This window comes from Rhamphochromis sp. 'chilingali' (assembly GCF_963969265.1).
Source record: "Rhamphochromis sp. 'chilingali' genome assembly, chromosome: 9".
Taxonomy (NCBI): domain Eukaryota; kingdom Metazoa; phylum Chordata; class Actinopteri; order Cichliformes; family Cichlidae; genus Rhamphochromis; species Rhamphochromis sp. 'chilingali'.
The window spans coordinates 33638702-33652706 of record NC_137936.1 but is presented as its reverse complement, the minus strand read 5'-3'; positions in this window follow the sequence as shown (position 1 = coordinate 33652706).

The window sequence follows — 14005 nt, the reverse complement described above, 5'->3', positions numbered from 1 at the left end:
TAATTTTGGCAGCCTTCAGGAGAACCATTAAGCAACAGCTTTCAATGAAGGAAAACATTAAAAGTCACAAGAATGAGGTCACGGGGGGGTTAAAAACTTTTCAGTGGGTAGTGATGATTAAAAACTACTTTCAAGAATTACACATTGGCGATGACAAATAGCCTTCCTAATCGATACATTCACATGCGTGTGTATATTTCTCTGTCCGTCTTTCATTTGGGCTCTCTGGGGGGCAGAAGGTTTAGCTAGCGAGAAAGAGACAGGTTAAATGAGTTGATTTTTCAGAGACTGAGACAGCTGCCTCCTCTGAGAAAAATGGTGTTAATAGATGCATAGAAATGTTCACCTTCTAATTAATATCACATGGAATATTGGAGTAGTTTAAATCCTGAATCCCAGTGTTTGTTAACCTGGGTGTAGAAATATAGAAATACATTTACTGGTTGGGTTGCGTATTGGTGTGTGGCCCCTAACCTCTGTGTCAGAGCCAGTTCTGTGTGTTTTTGGTCTGAGCATGTGCAAACATTTATACGCGACCAGAGGAATGCAGGAGTACCTCATTTAGAGTTCTGTCTTTCTGTCCAGGTCGTAACTGCGTGTGCAGGCTGACATGTGTGTATATTGGTGAACAGTCTCCACTAAAACAACAGCTGCCACAAACATCACTCTGGATGTTATGAATCAGATGCACTTTAATTTATTTACTTGTAGTCAATGTATTTGTGTGAAGAGTATACATTGGAGTTAACATTAAATCTAATTAATGAATTCTTAAGTTTTGTTTTTGTTAACATCCTAAATATCTTCAACAAAATACTTTTGTAAAACCACTAATGTACTAAACTAGGTAGCTAGTATCACCTAGGTAGTATTATCTGCCATTTGTTTTAGAACTGAAATAGTTTTCTTGAACTTAAAGAAGTCCAGGTGCCTTCTTTTCAAGCACTGAAGATATCACAACTATTTAATGGGCTATTGCAATTTGTAGAGATCTGAAAATTCTTGAGGTTGTGCCTCATATTAAAATAATTCCACATGAATGAATACCTGCTACATGCTTGAAATAGATTGGTAGTCCCTCCTTTTCCACTATGAAGCTAAGCAGGCGACAAACATGATTGTGAAGTGTGATTATTTTGTGATCCTTTTGTGAGTACTCTATCCATACAATGAGCCAGAGAGTTGTACTCTGCTGAGGATATAAACACAGACCGCTGCAGACACCACAGACGAGTATTCATTCCTCTTCTAGTCCTTTAAGGTCTGTCTGAAGTGTGTGTGTATAGTTGGTATGTTATACTGTAGTGTCTCAGCAGACATGAAAACACTATCATGCCTCTTAGCCCCACTTTGTTAGTCTGAATGCACTCATGCCTTCAGAACAGTGAGTGTAAGTATGGAGGTACTTGATGTGAGATGCACTAGGTGAACACTTTAAGCATGAGCATTTTAGTATTTCCATTGGGTCACATTAGCATTTTCTCAAAGGATAATTACAGGCCCATGATTACCATGTATTATTTACCTTATCTACCTGCTTTTCTTTTCTCTCTTTTTTCTTTTATAGCGTCCGTGTCTCTCGTATATTTTTCTTGTTACATGCAAAACAAACATAGAGATCTGGCTTTTAACAATATTGAATTCTACATAAATACACCAGTGTTTTACACGTAAACCGTTTATTCGAGCACCAGGCACAGTGTGTGTTCAGTTCTGTTTGTCAAAAATTCGACCTCACAAGTTGAACTAGATGGCAGCTTGTGTTTGAGGTGTTTTCCGTTATGATTTCAACAGATGCCTGGCAGCCAATCACAAATACTTTTCCTCAGCCAAGGCTTAAATACAGATAAATTCACACCACCCAGTGTTACACTCACATTCATGTCTGTCAAGCTAATCAGTCACAAGTGTCTCAATACACAATTCCTGTTAAGAACTTCTAAGAAAACAGACGCTCCAGCATAACAACCGCCATAAATAATAAGTTACAGTACTGTGCAAAAGTCTCAGGCCACTCCCCATTTCTTTATATTTTACTTCCAAGGAGCCAGACTGTCTTGTAATTTTTTAAACTGCTCTTGAGCAATAGCTCTCCAGGCTTTCTGAAGGTCTTTCAAATTTTTTCTTTGCTTTATCACTTATTTTCAGTCCAGTGCTTGTACCTGCCCATTTTCAGAGCAATGTGTGCTTGTTTCTTTGTAAAAACATGTAATACTGACCTATGAAACAGTATGAATATGAATTCAAAATAATGCACCTAACTCAAGGGATGTGTTGAGTCTATACAGACCAGGCAACTTGGCAAAGGACCAGCTTTTTTTTTTGGTACTTTGCTAGAAGCACCTTGTAACAAAACACATAATTTGTTTCTTTTTTAATTGAATCTATGATAAACTCTAAATATAACACAGTTTGACGGGAATTAAAGAGTATTTTTGCACTAATGACGTGATTTCCAAGAGTTATTAGTCAAAAGCTGGGTGTGAAGTGTGTCTTTAAAAAAATTTGAGGAAATTTGTAAAGTGGAGGACAAGACAAGCAGTGACAGAAAGTATATGAACAGCATCTGATATTCATTTCCTTAAGAAATAGGAAAATAAATCCAGCAAAGACCTTACACAGGATCTGAGAGATGCTGGATCCATCTACTGTTTGCTGAAGCCTTGTAAGAAATGGTTTTAAAGGAACGCTGGCTACAAACCCATTAGAAATGCACAGATTTTGTTTTTGCTTTATATTCTCCATTTCCATGTATTTTTGCTTGTGTTTCTATAAATCGCAGAACAACGGACAAGTCTTCAAAATAGTCTCCTCAAGGAAGTAGAGGAAGTATTTTCCTGAATACTTACAGCACAGTTTCTTTTTTTTTTTTTTTTTTTTTTTGCCTGTCCCGTTTGGCTCTTTTGCCATCAGAATTGTTGTCTAAAGGCAAAGAAAGATGCCCAACGGATTTACTTTACCAAACTGACCATCCCAGCCTTGCCGTAATGGTCCATTTGATTCACCTTTTATTGTTTATTTTATTTTCACTTACTGAATACGGGACAGACTTGACTGGGGGAAAGAAGGGGATAAAGAAAGAGGGAAAGAGAAACAGCTGAGAAGAGGGACGGGGGAGAAGGGCAAAAGACAAAAACCAACAGAACGGGCAGAGAAAAAAAAATGCATATATCAATCACCTGGATCACCTGCTGAGAAAGAAAAAAGAAAGCAAGCAGAAGAGAACAAGAGTAATAGAATAAACAACATCACAATGATATATGGGAATATGACAGTAAATACTAAATGTTAAACATTATTGTGCAGCACATAAGATCAACAGAACACAGTGTGCTTTGAGGTAGGAGCCAAAAAGGGTGTAGTTTGTGGGTGTGATCACCAGTGTGTACACCTGTGAGCATGGACGCGCTTGTTTTTTGTTTTTTTAAAAGGTTCCTTCATGTAATAATCTGCTAGAGGGTGTGGGGGGGCCACAGCCCCGTCCTCCAGGGCGTGAAGCAGGTGTGGAGGAGATCAAAACTCCAGACATCCAGAGGCCCCCAGAACACAACAGACCAAGGAAGACCAAGACAGCACAGTTTCAAGTGCCGTCGCGCATTAAGGACCAAACTCTGAGCCTATACATTCCTGAGCCTGTGTGCTGGTTGCTGTCTGCAGCTACCGGACTGCTGCCTGGTTGATAAATGAACCAATAGTGTTCTTGCTATGTGATGAATAGACCAATAGAGAATGATGGATAACATTGTAGAGAGCGGGTGAGGGGCAGATCACGGTCTCAGTGAGGCCTAAAACATGAATGTAGCAGGAAGATGTTAAAAAGAGAAGGGAGGAAGAGGGAGGATGGGAGATAAAGAAAGATAGAGGAGACAGGTAGAGGGAGAGTGTGTCCACAGTGATAAGTGAGGGGAGAAAGGAGTGAGTGGGAAAGAGCAATGTGACAAAGTGTTAGCGAGGGGAGGAGAGCTGACAAAGGGAGGGAAGATAAATAAGCAGGGAGAAATGTAGACTGAGAGGAAAGGAGCTGAAAGACAAAAAACTAAGAAGGAATGATAGAGCCTGAATCAGAGGTAGCAGTTCTGAGTTTGTAGCCTACCAAGGTATTGTATGAGAGAGGTTTGAGCTCAAAGTTTAATGGGCTGTTTAACCCTGGAATAGTAGGGTAGCCTATGTCTACATTATGTCTGTTTGGCTAACAAATAAGCTCAGCAAACAGACAAAGTGGTACTATGCAGTTTGTGTCAGCTAAAGTTACAACTAATGTATTTCCTAGGCATAGGCTGAGGATAACTCATTCAGATGGAGAAAGTTGTAAGAAAGACAGGTCAGGAGAGGAAGAAGAGTGATTATTTCCACACTTATTTCGAGTCACATTTGATAAACTGACAATTTAAAGCTTACATGTAATGTCCTCATTTATTTTAGTTATTTGAACACATATATTTGTTCTTGCTCAAGTTCTTATTTTTTTCACAATGTGAAACATAATGTTAAACAAATTATTCTAAATTCAGGTTATTCAGTGGTTACATGAAAATACTAGGCAGTTTTGTTAAGGCTATACTGGTTAGTTTGCACTAAAATTTATGGCAATGCAGTATGTTGAACAGCTGAGCAGCTGTGGTGTTCATGGTCAGTGTAAGTGTAGATCAAAGGTGGCAGAGAACGTATCCTCCTAGGACCCGGCATCCACATATTTGGACATCACATTTTGGTTTGTCTAGACTAAAACACTAAATTTTGCTCTATAAGAGCCAGATATCTCTTGCGAGGAAATTATACTGCCACTGTTCTATTGAAATTTAAAGCGAATGACCTCATATGTGAATATCTGGCCCTTATAGAGCAAAATCAGGTAAAATGATAATTCTTTGTTTCAGCCCAAAAAGCAAAGAGAAATAAAAAATCTGTGCCATGAAAGAGTTCGAGTCTTAGGAGGTCAAGGTAATTATACAGATTTTTCACTCGCAGAATTCCACTAGTTTTAGACTAGTATAAAGTATTTTAGACTAGCAGAGGTGGTAAATCCAACATCATAGCTTATATAACAACTACTTTTATCTTGTTGAATTGAGCTGGCACAATCCACAAAGATCTGCAGCACAGGCCAGCTCATCCAAGCTTGTACACAAAATCTAATGGAGCACATAATACAAATTATGGTGCCTTATATATATTTTATATATCATTCATTTTTAAGTTATTCTCTTCCCCGCACCTCACCACTACAACCAATCTTAGGGTTTTCCTCCTGCCAAATCCCACCCCATTATAACCCCTGAATTTACCTTTTTTTCTGTCCAGGAGTGGAGGCAGGTTCAAACAGATGCAGGCATAAAGGCCTTTCCACACTGGACGCGTAAAATTTGTGCGAACATTTTGTGCAGTGAAAATATTTTTTGGATTGACCTATCCTTAATAAAGCCGTTCACACTGAACTTGTACTTCCACCGCACAGTTTGCGGGATTTGTTTTTTCAAACCAATCTCAATTTTTTAGATTCGAATAAACAGATCTGATCAATCAGATCCCTCCATTTGGCATCAGCTGTGCTCAAATTGTGCACCAGTGGTGAATGTACAATGATATGGGAATATAAAATGATATGGAATTTTTTTGAACTTCCAAAAAACATCATGTTTTTTGTTTTTTTTTTACCTCAGACACACAGCTGCTCCAGGTCAGTTGGCTCTCTGAAATTATTTCTCTGCCTCCTCAGACCTGGTCCTGGTTCGGCTAACAAGAGTTCAAACCCACTGATATTCTTTCATATGTATGAAAGCGTGATACAGCTTCAGCTCCTGGAATCAAACCATATTATTCTCCCTGCTGCAGCTTTCTCATGAGAATTGAATGAACTCTGTTTCTTAATTTTCTCGTTTAGGACCATCAGGACCAGCTCATCATCTCTTCGTGTCAACTTCATTTTTGTCTTAGAGCATTTTTGAGGATGAATTTCTGCAACAGCACATCACATTTGGTGTGCGTATAGGTTACAATCAAGATCGGATCTGTAAAATTCTGAATTCAGTTTTGTTTTTTCGCAATGCATTTAATGTGAAATGGCCTTTAGTCTATATTATAGGCAACAGGAAACAGAGCCATTTAAAAGCTGTGTTCAAGTTGTGTAAATTAATTTTGAATTGAAGCATGCACTCTCTTTTATTATGATATTAATATGACACAAGATTCAGTTAGCATAAAAAAAAGAAACCCAAACTTCTAAAAAACTGCTTTTATACTTTCAGTATATTTCAGAGCCTGTACTTTTTCCACTTTTACTTGAGTACAAAGTTGGATCTGTACTTCAGATACTAGAGTATCAATACATTTACTAAAGGAATGGATGTGTGTACTTTTGCCACCAGTGATTATAAAGTACTTTAGTCTACTACAGTTAGCAGTAGGAAGTGGTGCACATTTTATTGCTGTATATAGTGGTTTTTAGAAACCCTGCAGGTAATTTGCAGGTAGGCTTTACCTTTATTCTTGTCAACTGTAGCTAAAGTCAACTTTTCATTATGACAGTCCATTAGATAGCTATGTGAAGTGTTGTGAAATCTAGGAAAACTACAAGCCCTCATGGTGGCAAAAGTGATTAAGAGTCATATACTGGAAACTATTATTGCGCTGCCAATCAGCAGACATCAAAAAAGTTGCTAGATCCACATTCAGAAGGGTTGCAGAAACCATTAGGTTTCAAAACAAGTGGAAGAAAGACAGTTATGGGATGATGGATTGACTCCATTACTTCTGTTATTCACTGAAGCGTGCACGCTTTTAAAATCCATCTACTGTATGCCATGACACCACAAAGACACTGCAAGAAAAAACAGCATGACATAAAAGCAGACAAATTTGCCTGGCAACCCTGCAAACAAATTATTGCAAACAAAGACTTTTTTGTTTTCCCATCGCCCAAACTGTGAAAAACAAACCAGTGAAAGGCAATGAAAGAGTGCAGAGTTATAACTCCATAAATAACTCCTTTGAACCCATTGAAGAAAGATTATATCCTTAGCTCATTCCAGCATCAAAAAAGTGGAAAAGGCAGGGCATATTTTAAGGTCTCTTGAAGATGTGTTTACAGGTTTTCATGCATATCAAAACTGTCCCAACAAGGATCTTGCTGGCACGTCAGAACTAAGCCGGAGGCAAAACTTCCTTTGCCAAGGTGAATAATATTGGTAATGGCTACAGGGTGCAACTTCATGCCACAGAGAGCTCCATAACTTGTGGCAACTTGGCAAGGAACTTTTAAGTCAGTCATGCAGGTTGGGGTCTAAATAACTCTGTCAGCACAGCAAAGTGCTTTGCAACAAAGGGAGACTGATTAAAGTTTGGGGCTCTGCACACCTGCTCATTTTGATATTAGAGGATGAATCTCTTGTTACCATTCATAAGGTTTTACATTCAATGTAAAACCTGCAGAGTCTGACTCATTTAGAGTACAGAGGAAACTGAATGTGTTGTTCATAAGCTGTGTGATCTTGGTGAAAAATGTGGGTCACTTTCTGTTTAGGTCTGACCTATAATGGAGAGGATCATATAACTGATATGATGCTAGAGTTACTAATTGTAAGGTACCAAGCAGCCAAGGATAAAGTCACAAGTGTACTGTTTAAAAAGCATGTTTTATTTGACTCTGAAATATCAAAAATCACACAGATGGATGAAAGTAACCTATTTTTCAGAAACTTGGTGTGCCTGTTAAAGAGGGAAACTGAACATAACACTACTCAGAAAATACTGAATACAAGACAAAAACTGACCCCAACAAATGAGAAAAACAGCAATGTATCAGCGTGACAAAGTGGATGAGCAGTTGCAATGCTCTCCATTTGTCCCATATGTGTTGACCTTTTTTTGCACATTATACACATTATTCTGTTTCTATTTATTTGCTATGATTTGCTATTTGTTAAGTAACATCGCTGCACTCACTATCCCGGGTTTGTTTGTGTAAGCGTTCTGTTGCCAGCAAATCAAACATGCTGCAAATTAAGGCAAATACTCAGTTACATGTTTCTTTATATTTTATTATGTTACAGATTAAGTCATTTGTTCATACTTGCTTTGTCCTGTCTTTTCAGTCTTTATGAGGGTCAGGTGTGGGGAAACGCCAGCCTAGCATTTCCTCATTTTAAAACCCTGATGATGTCACACATGACATCAGCAGGTCGGACCAAGTGGAGGGGTTTCTTTGTCCATAGAAATGCTTCCTTTTGTTTGTGTCAAGGTCTAAAGGGATTTGTTGAATCTTTTTCTTTTCGTCAATACAGCCATTTAGTTGTGTAAATGTGCCAATTAGAAGTGTGAAAAGGTTTTGTGTCTTTTTAATCATCTGTGTAGAGTTTTAGATCCCTCAGTTCAAGTGAGTGGTACTGGCTGGGCTAATTAAAGGGAAATTGATGGCCCTATTTAAAGCCAGTCTCGGCCAGATTCAGGGGAGAAAGGAGAGGTGAGCTGTGTTACCAGAGGTATGGCCTGGTGAGGGTTGTTAATTGAGGTACTTTGGGGGAGAAGTTTTGTTAAGTTACACATTAAATTAAGTTCACTGTAAATAAATTGCTCACCTCTGAAAACCTGAAATGTCTTCGTAGTCTGCGTCTCTACCACCTTCCTTGATGTTTGAGTCTGACTACTTCACAATCAGTCTTTGGAAAAACTTCATAACAAGTACAAGTCCTGTAATTTGAAAACAGTAAAACTACAATGTAAATAATGTAAGAAAATTCATTATGCAAAACTGCATGTATAGATCACTGAGACAGACCTTTCTGGGGTGTTTTCTGCGGCTTGCAATATGACAGCTGGAATACCTTCCAGATTCGCTGTTATCTCAAATCAAATCAAATCACTTTTATTGTCACATCACATGTGCAGGCACACTGGCACAGCACATGCGAGTGAAATTCTTGTGTGCGAGCCCCACAAGCAACAGAGATGTGCAAACACAACAACACAAACGAGCAAAATACAAGAATGGCCAACCTGAAACTAATAAATATATGTACAATATATAATAGTGTATGCATTTCTGGATGTGTATACTAAATATTTTCCTACGTGTGTGTGTGTGTGTGTGTGTGTGTATACACATTTTTACAAATTAAATAGTAAAAAAAATAAAAAATAAATAAATAATAATAATAATAATAAAATATATAAAATATACAGAGTTGAATATGTGCAAAACAAGTGGCATTTATATACAGTGTGGAGTGCATAATGTTGAAGTTCCAGTAGTGAAGCTGAGGTGTCTATGACGTGTTCAGCAGTCTGATGGCCTGATGGAAAAAGCTGTCTCTCAGTCTGCTGGTACGGGACCGGATGCTGCAGAACCTCCTTCCTGATGGAAGCAGTCTGAACAGTTTATGGCTGGGGTGACTGGAGTCCTTGATGATCCTCCCCGCTTTCCTCAGGCACCACTTCCTGTAGATGTCTTGGAGGGAGGGAAGCTCACCTCCAATTATCCGTTCAGAGCACCGCACTACTCGCTGGAGAGCTTTGCAGTTGTAGGCGGTGCTGTTGCCATACCAGGTGGTGATGCATCCAGTGAGGATGCTCTCAATGGCACAGTGATAGAAGGTCCTGAGGATGCGGGGGCTCATGCCGAATCTTTTCAGTCTCCTGAGAAAGAAGAGGCGCTGCTGCGCCTTCTTCACTGTTTTGTTTGTGTGTACTGACCACGTAAGATCCTCAGCCAGATGTACTCCAAGGAACCGGAAGCTGCTCACTCTCTCCACAGCAGCGCCGTTGATGGTGATAATGGATTGGATTTATATAGCGCTTTTCAAGGCACCCAAAGCGCTTTACAATGCCACTATTCATTCACTCTCACATTCAACTGTAGCTTGCTTCATGTGGAAGCAAGCTACAGTTGTAGCCACAGCTGCCCTGGGGCAGACTGACAGAAGCGAGGCTGCCATATCGCGCCATCGGCCCCTCTGGCCAACACCAGTAGGCAAGTAGGGTAAAGTGTCTTGCCCAGGGACACAACGACCAGGACAGAGAGCCCAGGGATCGAACCGGCGACCTTCCGGTTACAGATGCGATTCCCAACCCCCTGAGCCACGGTCGCCCGTGTGTACTTCTCTGCACCTCCGGAAGTCCACTATCAACTCCTTTGTCTTTGCGACGTTGAAGGTGAGATGGTTGTCTTGACACCAGTGGGTCAGGGCGCTGACCTCCTCCCCTATCTTGAATTGCATAAGTGGATAAGGGACTCGTACTGTTGCCTCATAACTAGAAGGTCCTGAGTTTGAGTGCAACCTTTCTGTGTCAGTCCTGCAACCGACTGGCAATTTTGTAAAGTCAGACTTTTTCAAATGGGGACTGACTCTTTTGCAGCACTGTGGTGTTAGTGTCATTTTTAAGCCCCTTGATGCTAATTTGGTGTGTTTAAAATGAGAAGAGTTTGGAGTTAGACCTGTCTTACTGTGGCTGTAACATACTGCAGTTTACACTGACGTCACGGGACATCTTGTACGTGTCTTTGAGCAGTTGAGTGGCTTTGATAAAAGAGGGTTTTTGATGATCTGGGAGTTTAAAGGTACTGGCTGAGTGGCTTTGCAGTTTTGGGTTCAGCACAGATTTTTAGGGAATAAAAAGTTCTCATATTGTTACATCGGCCAGTCTTCTGTATATATCATGCAACATTGTTTATTCATTTTACAGGAAACTGGCATGAAAACAGCGCTTGATCTTGCACCACCATCTGCCCACCTGTGAAAATAAACTGGATGCATTTATTTGCCATGGTTGTCGGGACTACGCTGACACATGTATCGCAGACAGTGCTGAGTACTGTAAACGGTGAAGTCAAAGGTGCTCAACTGGACAAAATATGCTGGTATAATCCCCACACCCCACCCCCTGCAAAAGAAAAAGATATGTTTGATAGACCACTATCAGACACTAACGTGTGCAGACAAATTCTTTAATATTTACATGAGCTCTGTTCTATATGAACTTTTCACCCTTGTTTATACTGGAGCAGTTATATGGGGTTGTGTCCTCTGATCTGTCAATAGAAGACTGATTCATGGGGAACAAATTACTATTAGTCAGCTGACTTATATATTTTTATTTTTTTGTTTAAGCTCCGGAGTAAAATACAAATGTTGCTCTGTTAAATTATATATTTTACAAAGTCTGTACTCTGTTTTCTACTGAAATATATGTGCATTAGTAAGTTTATCATTAGCAACTACTCCTAAAACTGCATGAGATTCATAGAATTTGATAATCAGTCTAAGGATTCCACCTAAACCTAACCTCTTCCTCTGAGTGTCAGAACATTAAAAGCAAAAGTGCTTGAAATTATTAATTAGAAGCCAAGGTGTCCCTTCATCAACAGCATGCACCTCTGATATCTTCGTGTACAGTGGTGATGTGCAGAGTTAAAGGAGAACAGCAACCTCAACCAGTGTTGGAGGAAAACCAAAAACACAACTATTACCCAACCTCTCTCTGGGGTTGCCATGCTCCTGTCACTGTAATGAGATGAAAACAAAGTGTGTGTGTGAGCAGACATACCATGTTCTTGTGTGTGTGTCTGCACTCCTCTCTTGTCTAGTATCAATGGCAGTCACTTAGAGAGTGTGAGTCAGTGTGTTTACTGTTTTCACAGATGGAGCTCTGACACTGTCTGGATAACTGAGATAAATGACTTGCAGTGCAGCTCAGCAGATGAGAAAAACAACAGCCAGTAACACACAAATGCGCACACACAAACATAAAAACTGCATGCACTTGCGAATTCCTGTGCATTCATTCATACACATGTGCATGGCTATATATGTGCACACAATCAAACATGCGCACACAACTGATTAATAAAAGTGATTTACTGATACTGTTGGGTATCAATTAATTCATATTTGGCAAACATACTAGATCAACATCCCCCTCGGTAAAGGAGACTGTTTCTTGTTAGGAATGGAGCACTTTATCAAGTTATGCATTTTTTTTCTCCTAATCACAGCAAAGCAGCAAACCACAGAAAAAGAGAAGCTTCTCATTAGTGGTAAAATGTCAGCTGCCGATTGGCTCAGAGTGGGCGCTGACTTAATGTAGAGAGAAGTCATCTGTAATCAGTTACCAGCTGCAGCTAGCTTCAGGGAGTTCTGACATAAAGCAAAAGACAGAGACAAAGAGAACAACACACTCTTCCCATATGTAATAACTTCTAAATTGCAGTATGGCGCCCTAGGACCAGATTTTTAGAAAAATGTACCACTGCTTGAAATGTATCAAGTCCTCCAAAGGTTAATGTTATTTAGTGGAGGCTGCCGCAGCAGGTGGGTTACAATCTGCTGCTGAAGGTGGCCTGTTGCACCTCGACCACTGAATGCTCTGGAAATCCCTGACAAATACTGCCCCCATGTGGCAAAAACACCCCAGCTGTTCCGGGTGAAGGATGAGCCATCTGACTCAGCCAGCAAAAAAGCAACCCTAAATGTTTTCAAGGATATATGAATGAAGTCCTGTTGTTCTCCAACGTATCTGTTAAACATGATTCCAAAAAACAGAATCATAAAAAAAAGCGACGGATCAGTTCTTTCAGGTAAAAGTATTAAAGACACTCGCTGCTGTGCTGAGAGCACATTGTTCTTTGGATCTTGATCAGTTGCTTCAGCTTTGTTAGACAAGAGAATTGAATATAAAATGAAGTGCAGATTATGTAAGACAGGAGGTATGAAGACATACCTCTAGTAGTGCTGAAGTTCTTTTTGTAATTTATTCAAAATGAAAGAAAGAGAAACTTTAGAATTTCAATATGAATTTGGCTGAAATTTGTCTTGAAAGCATTGAAATGGACAAGAATACCTTACAACAGGAAATCAGCGTGAAATGACAACCTTTAAATCTGTGAATAAGGTACCCTGAAACACAGGCTTTCAGTTCCTAGTTCCTGTACATTTTCTGCATGAATACGTAGTGAAAATGTAACTTAGTGAAGAATAAAAAATATGCCAATTTTTTTTATTGCTTTTAAATGTATAATTCCCAGCTTACTTCATTTAATACAATCCCTGCTAAGTCAGCATTTATATAGGCATCATTTCCCCTTCTGCACTTTTTTATCTTTATTTAGCTTTTAGAGTGTTTCAGTTCTGTCTCGGTGGGCGGAGGTGTTTGGGGATTTTGGGTGAATTAACCTTTTAAATGTCATGTGTTCATATCATATATTTTTTATTTATTAACACTAATAACTTAGGTCACCATTTCTTTATCATTTTCAAAACGTTCTGCTAATTCAGCACATTTCACAAATAGAATAGAATACCCATTATTGTCATTGTACAAGTGCAACTAAATTTTGGGTGCTCCACACAGACTTTGCCAGAATAAAATATAAATAGTAGATATGAAAAATATGTTTACAAAAATATAAGAAAGACACACTAAATAGTTCTCAGAGTGAACAAAAAAGTGCTCAGAGGTAGTGCTAAGAAAAATAAAATAAAGGGGTTTTTTTTTATGAATCCTGGATCTCCATTACAGCCCCCTGTGACCTTAAAAAAGAGAAGGAGTTAAAGAAAGTGGATGGATGGATATATCTCAGTTATTACCGAGGCTGAGTGAAACCAGAGCGATAGCAGACACATATGGGTAATAACTTTTAGTATTCATGGCTCAGTTACAGCACTGACAAATGTTATGTGGGCCAGCTGTTACCCAGAAGGCAGGGTTGTCCTAAGAACTGCTGGTAAAATAGCACTAACACTTAGAGGTATAGTGGCTCAAATTTAATTGGTTTCTGGAATTTCAGACATATTTTGCCCGTGGTTTATACCCTGCGTGTAGCAGGGATAGTTATGTTTACCACAAACAATGCAGTGATTGTATGAACTAATAATCCACATTCTTATTTTGGCAGTAAAGACTTTGTGCTGAAGGAAGAAGCCACACTCGGATAGACATTCCTCTCTCTTCCTCTCTCATTTATTGCTATTGGAGAGGACAGCTGTGTGTGTTCTGCCTGATATCGACACATATG